The 12,643-nt window shown below is 32.6% G+C and overlaps 1 non-coding gene across 1 annotated transcript; it reads right to left on the bottom strand.

Annotated features, from left to right (window-relative positions):
* Positions 1-271: 271 nt before the first annotated feature.
* LOC128032833 (small nucleolar RNA R71) lies at positions 272-378 on the bottom strand. The gene has a single exon (XR_008189178.1). It is a non-coding gene; the product is annotated as a small nucleolar RNA R71 (small nucleolar RNA).
* Positions 379-12,643: the final 12,265 nt, after the last annotated feature.

Raw genomic sequence — 12,643 nt, 5'->3', positions numbered from 1 at the left:
AGTGATGTTTCAAATGCTAGAAACGGTGGGCCAATTTAGTGGTATGCCCACGGAAGATCCACATCTCCACCTTCGATTGTTTATGGAGGTGAGTGATTCATTAAAGATAGCTGGTGTGACTGAAGACGGACTGATGTTGAAGTTGTTTCCATACTCGTTGCGAGACCGAGCATGAGCATGGCTCAATTCATTGCCACCAAGTTCCATATCTACATGGCAAGGATTAACGGAGAGATTTTTGGTTAAGTATTTCCCACCTTGCAAAAATGCTAAGTTAATGAACGAGATCTCGACTTTCCATCAACTGGATGACGAGTCTTTGTATGAGGCTTGGGAGTGATTCAAGGAGTTACTTCATAAGTGTCCTCATCATGGGATTCCTCATTGTATCCACTTGGAGACATTCTATAATGGTCTCAATACAAATACAAGATTGATGGTAGATGCTTCCGCGAATGGTGTAATTTTCTCTAAGTCTTGTAATGAGGCTTATGAGATCATCGAGAGGATCGCGAGTAATAACTATCAATGGCAAACAAATCGAACAGCTTCAGAAAGACGTGTAGCCAGAGTTCATGAATTTGACGCCCTCACTTCGTAATCAGCTCAGGTATCGTCTATTTGTTTTATGATAAAATAGTTAACCATTAATAGTACTAATAATTCTGTAGCTCAGCCACCAAGTCCATTTGAAGTAGTTTCCTTTGTTTACTGTGGGAAAGCTCATTCTTTTGAGAATTGTCCATCAAATCCCAAGTCAGTGTACTATATGGGGAACCAATATCAAAATAGGAGTGGACAATGAGCCCAGTCCAATTTCTACAATCCTTCACGGCGTAATCATCCTAACTTTTCTTGGAGCAACCTAGGAAATGGACAGAACAACAACTTATTACAGCAAAGACCCAACCAATCTCAAGGGTTTAATCAGCAAGCTCCAAAACCACCTCAAGCTGAGGCATAAAATAGTTTGGAGAACTTATTGAAAGTGTACAAGGCAAAGAATGACGCTTTGATTCAAACCCAAGCAACAACACTGAAAAAATTGGAAAACCAAATAGGTCAGTTAGCTACGGAGCTACGTAATAGACCGTAAGGAACCTTAACGAGCGATAATGAGAATCCAAAAAATTTGGGTAAAAAACATATGAATGCAGTGGCATTGCGAAGTGGTAAAATTTTAGAACCCCGATTGATTGATGTCGAAGATAAGCTTAATTAGAAGAATCCACTAGCTGTTGAAGTTCCTACATTAAAGGAATCAAAAATTGCAAGGTCTGACAAGGTAAACGCTGACTTAGTGAATCTAGATATTATAACATCTTCTTTGGATATAGATTTACCTACTCAAAAATGTTGTCCGGTTCAACTGAAAGTTGTATCACCTCTATATCCACAAAGATTGCAGCAAAACAAGCTGACACAGGAGGTAGAATTCAAGAATTTTTTGGATGTTTTGAAGTAGAACAAATGCCAAATTATGTGAAGTTTATGAAGGATATACTGTCCAAGAAGAAATGACTGAGTGAGTATGAGACTGTTGCCTTGATAAAGGAGTGTAGTGCATTCTTATAGAACAAACTGCCACCGAAATTGAAAGGCCCAGGAAGCTTTACTATACCTTGTAACATTGGTGACTCCTACTGTGGTAAAGCTTTGTGTGACTTAGGAGCAAGTATCAACTTGATGCCTAAGTCTATATTCAAGATGTTAGGAATAGGTGAAGTAAGAGCTACAACTGTGACACTTCAGCTAGCAGATCGATCTTTAGCATATCCCGAAGGAAAGATCGATGATGTTTTGGTGAGAATCGATAAATTTATTTTTCCTGTTGATTTTATTGTCTTTGATTTTGAAGCAGACAAGGAAGTGTCGATCATCCTTGGGAGACCTTTATTAGCCACGGGAAGAACATTAATTGATGTGCAGAAAGAAGAACTCACCATACGAGTTCAAAATGACCAGGTGACCTTTAACATTCTTAAAGCGATGAAATTTCCCGATCCGATAGAGGAGTGTTCAGTTATGGAAGAGATAGAAACCTTGGTTTCTATGGAAAGCAATTTTGAAGAAGATCCATTGGAGAAAGCCTTAGATCTTGACCTTTTAGAGGATGAAGAAGATGAAGAAAACATGGCTTTGATGGAAGCCAATCTGGGAAATTTTATTCAATCCACATGGTTTGAACCGTTGAAGTTGGAAGTCAAAGAATTTGTGCAACCCAAGTTGCCAATTGAAGAACCACCTAAACTCGAACTAAAGGTACTTCCTTCCCATTTGAAATACGTTTATTTAGTTGATTGTTCTAATTTGCCTGTGATTATTTCAGCGGAACTGACGAAAGATCAAGAGGAGCAACGAATTACTGTTCTAAAGAAATTTAAGAAAGCAATTGGCTGGACCATAACAGATATTCGAGGTATAAGCCCTTCTTTTTGCATACTTAAAATCATTTTAGAAGAAGATGAAAAATCTTGAATTGATGGACAAAGGAGGCTCAATCCTATTATGAAAGTTGTGAGAAAAGAAGTGATCAAATGGTTAGATGCAGGAATCATCTATCCTATTTCAGATAGTTCATGGGTAAGTCCGGTGCAGTGTGTACCAAAGAAAGGTGGAATCACGATTGTTGAAAATGAATGTAATGTGTTAATTCCAACGAGAATTGTTATCGGTTGGAGAATCTGTATTGATTACAGAAAGTTGAACAAAGCCACTCGGAAGGACCATTTTCCTTTGCCTTTTATGGATCAGATGTTAGATCGACTAGCAGGTAATGAATTTTATTGTTTTTTAGATCGCTATTCGGGATATAACCAAATAGTTCTTGCCCCGGAGGACCAACATAAAACAACCTTTACTTGTCTATACGGCATGTTTGCTTTTAGGCGAATACCTTTTGGTTTATTTACTAATATGGTTGAAAATTTTCAACGATGCATGATGGCAATATTTACTAATATGGTTGAAAATTTTGTTGAGGTTTTCATAGATGATTTTTCTATTTTTGGTAACACTTATGATATCTGTTTGAGTAATTTGGTTAACGTACTGAAGAGATGCGAAGAGACGAATCTTGTCCTTAATTGGGATGATTTATTTCTTTCGTAATTAGGATTTAATTTCTGCAGAATAAAACATAGCAAGCATGAAATAAATTGGCACTTCTTTAGAAAGAATAAGACTAAGTGATGTGGTAATGGGAATGAACATGTCTAGGATTGGGTTATTAGGGAAGACTTGGTAGTTATGCAGTCTTAATGACTCACCTCTATTTCTTTACAACCCTACCTTAATTTGTTCTTGCAATGAGGACATTGCTTCTTTTTAAAGGCGGTAAGGCAAATAAATTGCTCAAAATTTTAAAATTTTCAAGATGTTTTAATCATTTCTTTCATAAGTATGTTTTAATAAATGAATGTTTAGATATATTCTTGTTACTGAGATAGTTTGCATGCAAGTATGAATGATGATTTTATCTAAGTGAAAGTATGTTCTCATGAAGAATGAAATGCTTGTATGATTTGAGCCTTAGTAATGTTTGCCATGAAAACTTAGTTCTTTTGAGATTAAACATGCATGAAGGTTTATATCTTTAGAATTGACTTAGTAACTTTCTTGAGGCGAAATCCTAGGGGACATAAAAATCTTAAATGATATAGGCACTATTTCTTTGGATCGTTTGAGCCTTTTCAAGCCAACCCTATGATATTAGACCATTGAAACTGTAATTTTGAGCTTAAAGGCCTATTTTTTTTTTTGCTATGAGCCTACATTATAAGCCAATTATCATCTTTTTAAAGCTATCCTAAATTTTTTCACCTATCTTAACTAAAGTTGTCTTGGGAATCAACATGTGAGGAAATTTTCATAAAGATGTATGTGTTCATGCGTAAGGAAAAAAAACGAAGAAAATTTCACTCAGTATCCAATGGAAAAATGTATGAGTTCGAGTTCAAAATAAGTTTGGGGGTGTTCCAAAGGTTCACCTAAAGAAAAGTATTGTATTACGAGAAAATTAAGACAAAGTTAAAGGTTAAGATTTTTAAACCGAAATGTCCCATCTCTTAAAATCCCTACCTTTAACCTAGCCCCATGACAACCTTATAAAAGATTTGTTGATTTGATGATTATGTCACCTACATTAGTAGAGAGGAAGTCCTAAGTTTAACATATGAGGATTATAAATAAACCTTGTTATTGTTTGCTTGATTGATAGGAAATTATGTTGAATGAAGAATGTTATCAATGGCTGTGACATACATGCAAACTATGATTCGTGTTGGCATATTTCGAAGCTTAGTGTAATCTTTAGGAATGTTTGCATACGCATTACTTGTTAATAAAGACGATCGATAATCATGAAGTTATTAATGCATGATTATGGGACAAAGATTGATGCTGCTTACACAATTAGCAATTTTGCCTTAGCAAGACCTTTTGCTATGCATAAACATTACTGGGGACGAGCAATGATTTAAGTTTGGGGGTGTGTAAATCGAGAAATATATAGGATTTTTCCTATGCAATTTATCACCTTTTTACTTAAATCCGTTGTTAAAACTAAGTAATTTTTTAATAATTTAATGAAATATGTGAAAAAATGAAATTAGTACATAGAAATTAATAAAATGTGATTTTATGCTTTATTATATAGTTTTCATGCAATAAATGACTTATTTTATATTAATTTGAATATATTATATTTTTAAGACATAAAGTTGGCCATGCATGATTAAATTAAATAATAAAATCTATTTCAATCATATAGTCTGCGTACTCAGGATAATTGACATTAGGGATCATTGCATTTAGTTTAATATATTTTAATCACCACTTCCCAACTATATTGTGTTTTTATTTACCAAATTGTTAATATAATTTTACAAATTAAGTGATTTAGCACAAATACAATCCCTGTGGAGACGATAACTCGATACTTACTTATTACTTGATAACGACTGTGTACACTTTCACAAACCTAAGCGTTACAATATTCGAGTTCATCTATAGATTCAGGAATAAATTTTGTGAATTCACGGGTGAATGGACAAACAGTCAAAATGAGGGATTCATATTCTAGAAGACATGATACAGGAATATATCTACCAGATTAATGATAATCGGGAAATATTATTATGGATTAAAATTGTCTCGATTGTAGTAGGAATCACACTTGTATGTAAGTGATACTGTGTGAAGCTTTTCATGAAATAGAACTTTTGTCAGTTGGAAGTTACAAATGCATATATGCTGGAAACATTGGTTAGAGTCTGTTATGAAAATTATGAATTTTAGTTAAACGTGATGGAAAATCTAATGTATCTGGAATCTTATGATCTGGGTTTTTCGGTTATGTTTTAAAAGTTGATTGTTGGGAATTTCTCGATAGTTGTGCCACTAATAATAAAGCTATTATAGGAGAGCATCAAAGTTGTTTAGGTAAGTCCAGGTTTAGTATCAAGTTCTAAATTGAGTTTTGATATGCGTTTTGAATCAAGGCGAATTATGATTGATTTAATTATGGACTACAATTAAAAAGGTGAAAGAAAGACTTGTCATGACGGCTACTATGAGGTGAGAAATTTCGAGGACGAAATTTTCGTAAAGGGGAGAATCGTAACATCCCATTTCTCTGAAGTGTCGAAACAGACGTTTCGGGGCCACATATCTGATGCGTGAGTCCATAAATATTAGTATTTAATATTTACGAATAATATATGGTGTAATGATAAAATTTGATTTAATTATTTTTGGTTAAATGGAAGAATAATTAGGTTTAAGCAGTATGACCCTAAAGTCAAGTGGTTTTAAAAATGAGGTATCAGGACCTCGTTTCCATAAATCAAGCCGTAAATATTATATTAAATATTTATGGAATGTTATTAAGGTTGTATTAAAGTTTCGTTAAGAAATTTTAACGTTTAAATGCTTAATTAAGCAAAAGGACTAAATTATAAAAGTTACAAAATTAAGTCTCTATTAGTTAATAAGATAATTGGACATAGTATAAGGATTTATGAGGAAAATATACCAATGTTAAAAGGGTGGTACAATTGGCTTTGTTTGTTATATATCTCTTTTACTATTTAAAATAAAAATAATTAAAATGTAATAAAATAAAACAAAAGCATCATCACTTTGTTTTCTACTTTAAACCACCGAATGTTACCATGGAAAATGAAATAGAAAAGCTGCAAGCTTCGGTCTTGCTATGGATAATGAACGTAAGTCCATATTCTATTTATTTATCGTAATTTTTTTGTTTTTAAGATCATTGCAACTAGGTCCAACTAGCCTGCACCTTCATTTTTGAAACTGCTAAAGATTTTGAATGTTGTCATTGATGAATCTTTGTGATTTTAGATGTTAAATGAGGAATTTTAGGTATTAGTTTTTATTTTTAAGTATTTTGTTAAGTGATTTTTGATGAATTTAACGATTAGGGATTAAATTCTTGAAATAGTAAAAATACAAGGATTTAATTTGTAATAACAGTGAATATGGTTGTAACAATGTTTCATTAAATTTGGCTAAGCTTAAATTTAAGTAAAATGGTTAATTTGCATGTTTTAGGCTTAGAGACTAAATTGAATAAAAGTAAAATGTTGGGGGCATTTTGTAAAAATGTGAAGAAGGACAAAATTGCATAAAATGAATTTGTTTTTTCTAAATTAAAGAATTGAATAAAATTTTAATTTAGATCAAGAACAGTGGAAAATCAAGAAGAAGAGAAAAAAATACTAAATAGCCCTATACTTAGTCAATGCTACAATTTAGTAAAATTTGTATGTTTAAATAATGTTTTAATGTTATATATATGTTATTGTGTTACTTATCTTGTAATGAACAATGGAAATCCAACGATGTTTCGACGATTATCGAGCCTCGTTTGAACCTTAGAAATATATAAGATACAAATGACATGTGACTATGGTTACCATGTTTAGGGTGCTGGTACTGAATGTCTTACTAATGGTTGAGTTTCGACATTTGCTACGGATACTCATCAGCTTGTGTGAGTGGCATCGTGTAGCTTACTTTCTGACTGTCAGCTTGTGTGAGCAGACCCATCTTATGGCTTGAGTGAGTAATGATGTAAAGGAAAGGGACAATGAATGGTTTCAACCATATGTTTAGCACACTTTGTGTGAGGTTTCCCACGTATCTGATATTATTCTAAGTGGTTCAACGGGCATGAAATGGGAAGGAACGGTAAGTATTCAAATGACTTGTGTTAGGAATCTATGGAAAGGAATCAAAAGGAAATGTTTAATGAAAGTATGTTTCTATTCATGAATTTGACGATTTCAAGTGATGTTGTTCATGTATAATGTCTTATCTTATAATATTTCAAGTAAATTATGTTTATATGCACTGACATGTGTTATTGATAATGCTTAGGCTTGTGTCAAGCTTATGTTTGTATTATATAATGCTTAATTGTAATATTATACATTGAAATGGTAAGTGTCCAAATGGAAATATGCTTATGTTCATGAAAAGGTGGTATGAATCAAAAGATGTATTTCCTAATTGAATGGTTTATCATGTGGTTGATCCCAAAGGGTTATGTATAAATGCACTAACTTTTGTATTGATGATGATGTTTAGGCTTGTGTCAAGTTTATGGTTATGGTTAATGTTTATGCTTATTTCTTGTATTATGCAAATGAAACGGTAAGAAAATGTAGTGATACGATAAGTTCATAATTAAAATGTAATATGATGATAAAAGGATTGATGATTTGAATGACGTACTTATAAATGAGAAATTTTCTTATCTTGTGGATGAATTTACCTATGTCATGAATAAATACACTAATTCGTGAATTGATAATGTTATTTCGGTTTATGCTAAGTAAATGGAGCGATAAGTAAGTAAATGGAGTGGTTCATAGACTTATGAAAAGGGTTAATGATTGTGTATTATGTCTTATAAAACCTATTATGTTAGAAATGAATAATATATGTGATGTTGTTGGACTTACTCATTTATGAGTTGATGGTTATATAGTTTGATAAATCTTGTGGCATTGGAATAGGTTTATAATTATCCTATAAAGTTTATGGTTGAAATGGAATGTTATGTTTAAAGTGTATACGAGCTTACAAGCATTCATTGCTTATGTAATTACTTTCCTTCACTTCTTAGATTATTGGAAGCTAGATCAGTTTGGAAGTTCATTAGAGACCTATCACATTGTCCATTGAATATATCTGTAGTTTTTAGTGTTTTGGCCAAGGTTAGAATGACATGTATAGGTGGACTTGTGTTTAAATGTTGGTTGATAGTTTGGGATGTATAAGTACTTTAGATGATGTGCCTTTGATACTTTTGATGCCTCAATGGTATATGTCAATATGGAAAAGTTCTTATGCATGATTCAATTGTTATTATGCTATGTGATGGAATAACTTTAAAGTGATCAAGATAATGTAAGTTTTGAAATGTTATTAGATTTGATAAGCATGAATGAAATGTGGTAATGTTTCCATGATTAGGTAGGATTTGGTTGAATGAAATTGAGGTGCCTTGTTGGCATATTGGCTTAATGGATTAATGGTCTATTGGATTGGTCATATTCTACATGTTTTGGTATTTTTTGGTGCCTAGGTCATGAGTGCAAATTGCTTGTAGGTAAATGCTTGAAATGGGTGATGGAAATGGCTTGATTTTGGCCAATTTCTTGTCCACACGACCTAAGATGGGTGAGTGTCTCCGCCGTGTGTCCTCTATGGATTTCAAATGCTAGAAGTCATGTAGTTACACGGCCTTGCACACGGGTGTGTGAGGCCATTTCGAGAGTTGCATGGATTGGCACATGGTGTGTGGCTTGGCCGTGTGACCCAACTCACAGAGTTGCACGAGATAGGTCACGGCCGTGTGTCCCTATTTCGATTGTTAATCGGGCTGGGAAACTATTCTTTCTTTCATTGTAACCTCATTTTTTTTCAAAAAAAATCTCTTCCTCTTTCTCTTCTTCCTTCTATGTTTGTTGTGGCTCCACCACTGGAGAGCCTAACGACTCTCCAGCCTCCAGTGGTGGAGCCATTGTGTACGATGGCCATAATTTTTTTTTTCCAAAATCAAAGTTTTCTTAAAAAAACTCACTCATTTTCTTCAAAATCAAAACTTTATTTCAAAATACTTGAAAAACGTCAAAACTTTGTTTTAAAAACTCTACTCTTTTCCTTTTAAATGACTAAAATACATATTTTAATTTTGAAAACCTAAACTTTCTATTTTATTTTTAAAAAACACTATTTTTTCTTAAAGATCAAAGCTTTTATTTTGAAATAATTGAAAAAAATCAAAACTTTGTTTTAAAAATTTAAAGTTTCCTTTAAAATGATTAAAGAACAACATATTTTTATTTTTAAAATCTAAACTTTCTCTTTTAAAAAAAAAATCAAAACTTTTCCCAAGGTTAAGCATTTAAAAAAAAATGGAAATCTTCATCTTAGAGAGGGGAAGGGAAAAAAAGGGTTTTTAGGGGCTCCTATGGGTGGAGGACCGACGATCCTGTGATGTCCCCTTCATCAGAGCCCAAAACCCGATCCTTCATGACATGTCTATGGCCAAAAAAATAAAAAAGAGAGATACAAGTAAAGAAAAAATAAAATAAAATGCTTGTTGTTTTTTTTTTTTTTACTTTTTCTTTTAAGAATAAAATTATGAAAAGCCTCCTCTTTTTCTTTGATTTCATTTCATGTTTATAAAATGCTTTTTCATCTTGTTCATTTGTAAAAAATGATAAGAATAATATTATTTAATAGTAGTAGTAGTAGTGATGATAAGAATAATTGTTTGGGCCCTTGACGGGCCCAAAAAAGAAAGAAGAAGAAGAAAAATAAACAAAAATAAATGTCTCAAATTGACTAGAATCGGGTGGGCTTCAAACGGCCCAGGACAGAACAAAAATTTATATGGGTCTTAAATTGGGCTCAAACAAAATGGGTGTCTACAACTGCCCCTCTTTGTTCATGGCTTCCGTAGCAAGGAACATACAAAGACGTATATGTAGCGACCTAAAAATTTAAAATTTGGTCACGGGCGCTAATTGAAGTGATTATTGAAAATTTAAAAACAGTGTCTCGATTTTATTTGAAAAGGAGTCGCCACCGATCTTTTTTATATAGGTGTGATCGGACACCTAATAAATTCTCTTTTTAGAAGAAAAAATTTATTTTTAAATTTTCCTAAAAAAGAGGTAATTTTAGGTCTGAATGAAAATCCAGAGAAAATTAGGGTTCGGGAGTCGGTTACGCGCGAGGAAGGTATTAGCACCCTTGCGACACCCAAAATTGGTATCTCGTTAAACGAGCGTTGCCTTATTTTTCAAAAATACAAGTTCAATTTAATAGTTAATCGCGATTCGATCAAAATACGAGAATTTTTTTTAACACGAAGAATTTTGAAGCACAATTTTTTTCTTTTTTTCTTTTTAAAAAAAACGAAAGTTTTTTCCTTTAAACAAGAGAATTTTTGAAAGCACGAGAACTTTTAAACACGAAAATTTTAGAAACACGAAAATTTTTAAAACAGGACATTTTTTTTGGAACACAGGAATTTTTTTTAAAAACAGGGAAATTTTAGAAACATGAAAATTTTTAAAACACGGCACATTCTTTTTTGAAACACGATTTTTTTTAAAAACACGAAAGTTTTTGAATGCGAGAATATTTTTGAAACACGAAAAAATTTTTACACACGCAAAAAGTGAAATTTTTGAAGTACGAGAAATTTTTGAAAATATGAAAATTTGAAACACGAGATTTTTTTGAAAACGCGAAAACTTTTAAAAATATGAAAATTTTTGATACATGAAAATTTTTTTTGACACGAAAAATTTTGAAAACACGAAAATTTTGAAAAACATGAATTTTTTTTGTTTTAAGACACGAAAATCTTTTTTTTTAAAAACATGAGAATTTTTTTGAAAATACGAAAACATGAAAATTTGTCAAACACGAGAATTTTTTTTGAAAACCTGATAACCTCAAAAAAATATTCAAAAGAGTTTTTAAAAAAAAAAAGAAACACGAATATATTTTTTGAAACACGGGAAATTTTATTATTATTATTTTGAAACACAAGAAATTTTGAAGACATGAAGATTTTTGAAACACGATTTTAAAAATACCGTATTTAACACGAATCGATGATATTCACCCCGACATGGCGATGAAACCATTGAATTAGTGTTAAATCTATTCAATTTAATATTTAATCGGGATTCTAATAAAACACGAGATTTTTTTATTAAAATAAAAAGAATTTTGAATTCTTTCTTTTTTTTGTAAGGGCGTCCCGTATTTAACATGAGCCATCGATATTCACCCAACATAGCGATGAATTCGATGACTTAACATTAAATCGGTTCGTTGCCTTGTGCATTAAAATATTTTTTAATTTTAAAAATGCAAGTAAAATAAATGTGATAATATTTCTAAATATGCTATTAAAAAAACTAATTAAATTGAAATGAAACGATAATTAAATATACAAATTAATTTAAAACGAGGTAAAAAGATTACCAAAAGCCCAAAGTTATGGGCTTGATTCAACGGGCTACGCAATTCGGGCCTTTTTGTTTTTTTGTTTTTCCTTTTTTCTTTTCTCCTCTTTTTTCTTTGTGCAGATTAATTTCTTTGGTATTTGGGTCTTGGCTTTCTTCTTGGAGCGGCTGGAGGCTGCTAAGCTGAACAGACTGCTTCTTTGGTTGGCGTGTTGGTCGCTGGCTGCCTGCCAGCCTGTTGGATTGGGCACGGCTTTCTTCTTTGGGTGGTCTCTTCTTTTTTTTCTTCTTCTTCTTTGTTTTTTTTTTTTTTTGGGTACATTGTTTTGGGTTTTGGGTGGTCTCTTTGTGGGTCGAGTCGGCTTTCTTGGGTCGGGTCGGGTCAAGCCCGACTGTAATGTATTTCTTTTTTTTTCTTCTTTTCTTTCTCTCTTTTTCTTTCTTTTTCTCTTTTTCTTTCTTTCTTTCTTCTTCCTTCCTTCGACTTTGCTCTTCCTCATGGTTGCCACTACCTCCACCCGATCTGACGGTCTCGGCGTCTCCTCTTCTCTTCTTCTTTCTTCTTCTCCTTCTTCTTGGTCGCTTTTTTTCTTCTTGGTTGTTGTTGGCAGTGGCGGTGAAAGGCGGTGGTTGGGGCCCTTTGGCTTGCTGCTTTTTTGTTTGATTCTTTGCTGTTTTTTTTTGGTTTTTGGTTGCCCAAAATCCCCCCATTTCTCTTCAATTTTCTCCTTTTTAATCCCCCAATTTTGTCATTTTCTTCTTGTTTGCAGGTGGCAGAGGAGGGCATCATGGCCTAGGGAGGCTGCTAGAGTAGCTCATTTGGGAGGGTAGGCTCATTTATTCTTTTTGCGATTAGACAAGTCCAGAAGGACCAAATCGCATGAGATGCAAAGCTTCCGGGACAAAAGTGCAATTTTAGCAAAAATATGGGCCAAAATGTAATTTCTTGAAAGTTTAGGGGTTAAAGTGCAATTTTGGGAAGTTTAATGGTTAAAATGTAATTTTAGAAAATTTTGGGGTTAAAATGTAAATTTTATTTGTTTTCATTTTTATTTATTTATTATTAAATTTATCATTACCAATTTATTAATACTTAAAACAAAAATTAAAAAAAATGGACC

Source organism: Gossypium raimondii, chromosome 1 (assembly GCF_025698545.1).
Source record: "Gossypium raimondii isolate GPD5lz chromosome 1, ASM2569854v1, whole genome shotgun sequence".
In the NCBI taxonomy this organism is placed as follows: Eukaryota; Viridiplantae; Streptophyta; class Magnoliopsida; order Malvales; family Malvaceae; genus Gossypium; species Gossypium raimondii.
The sequence above is the reverse complement of the archived record's forward strand: the minus strand, read 5'-3'. Positions and strand labels throughout refer to the sequence as shown.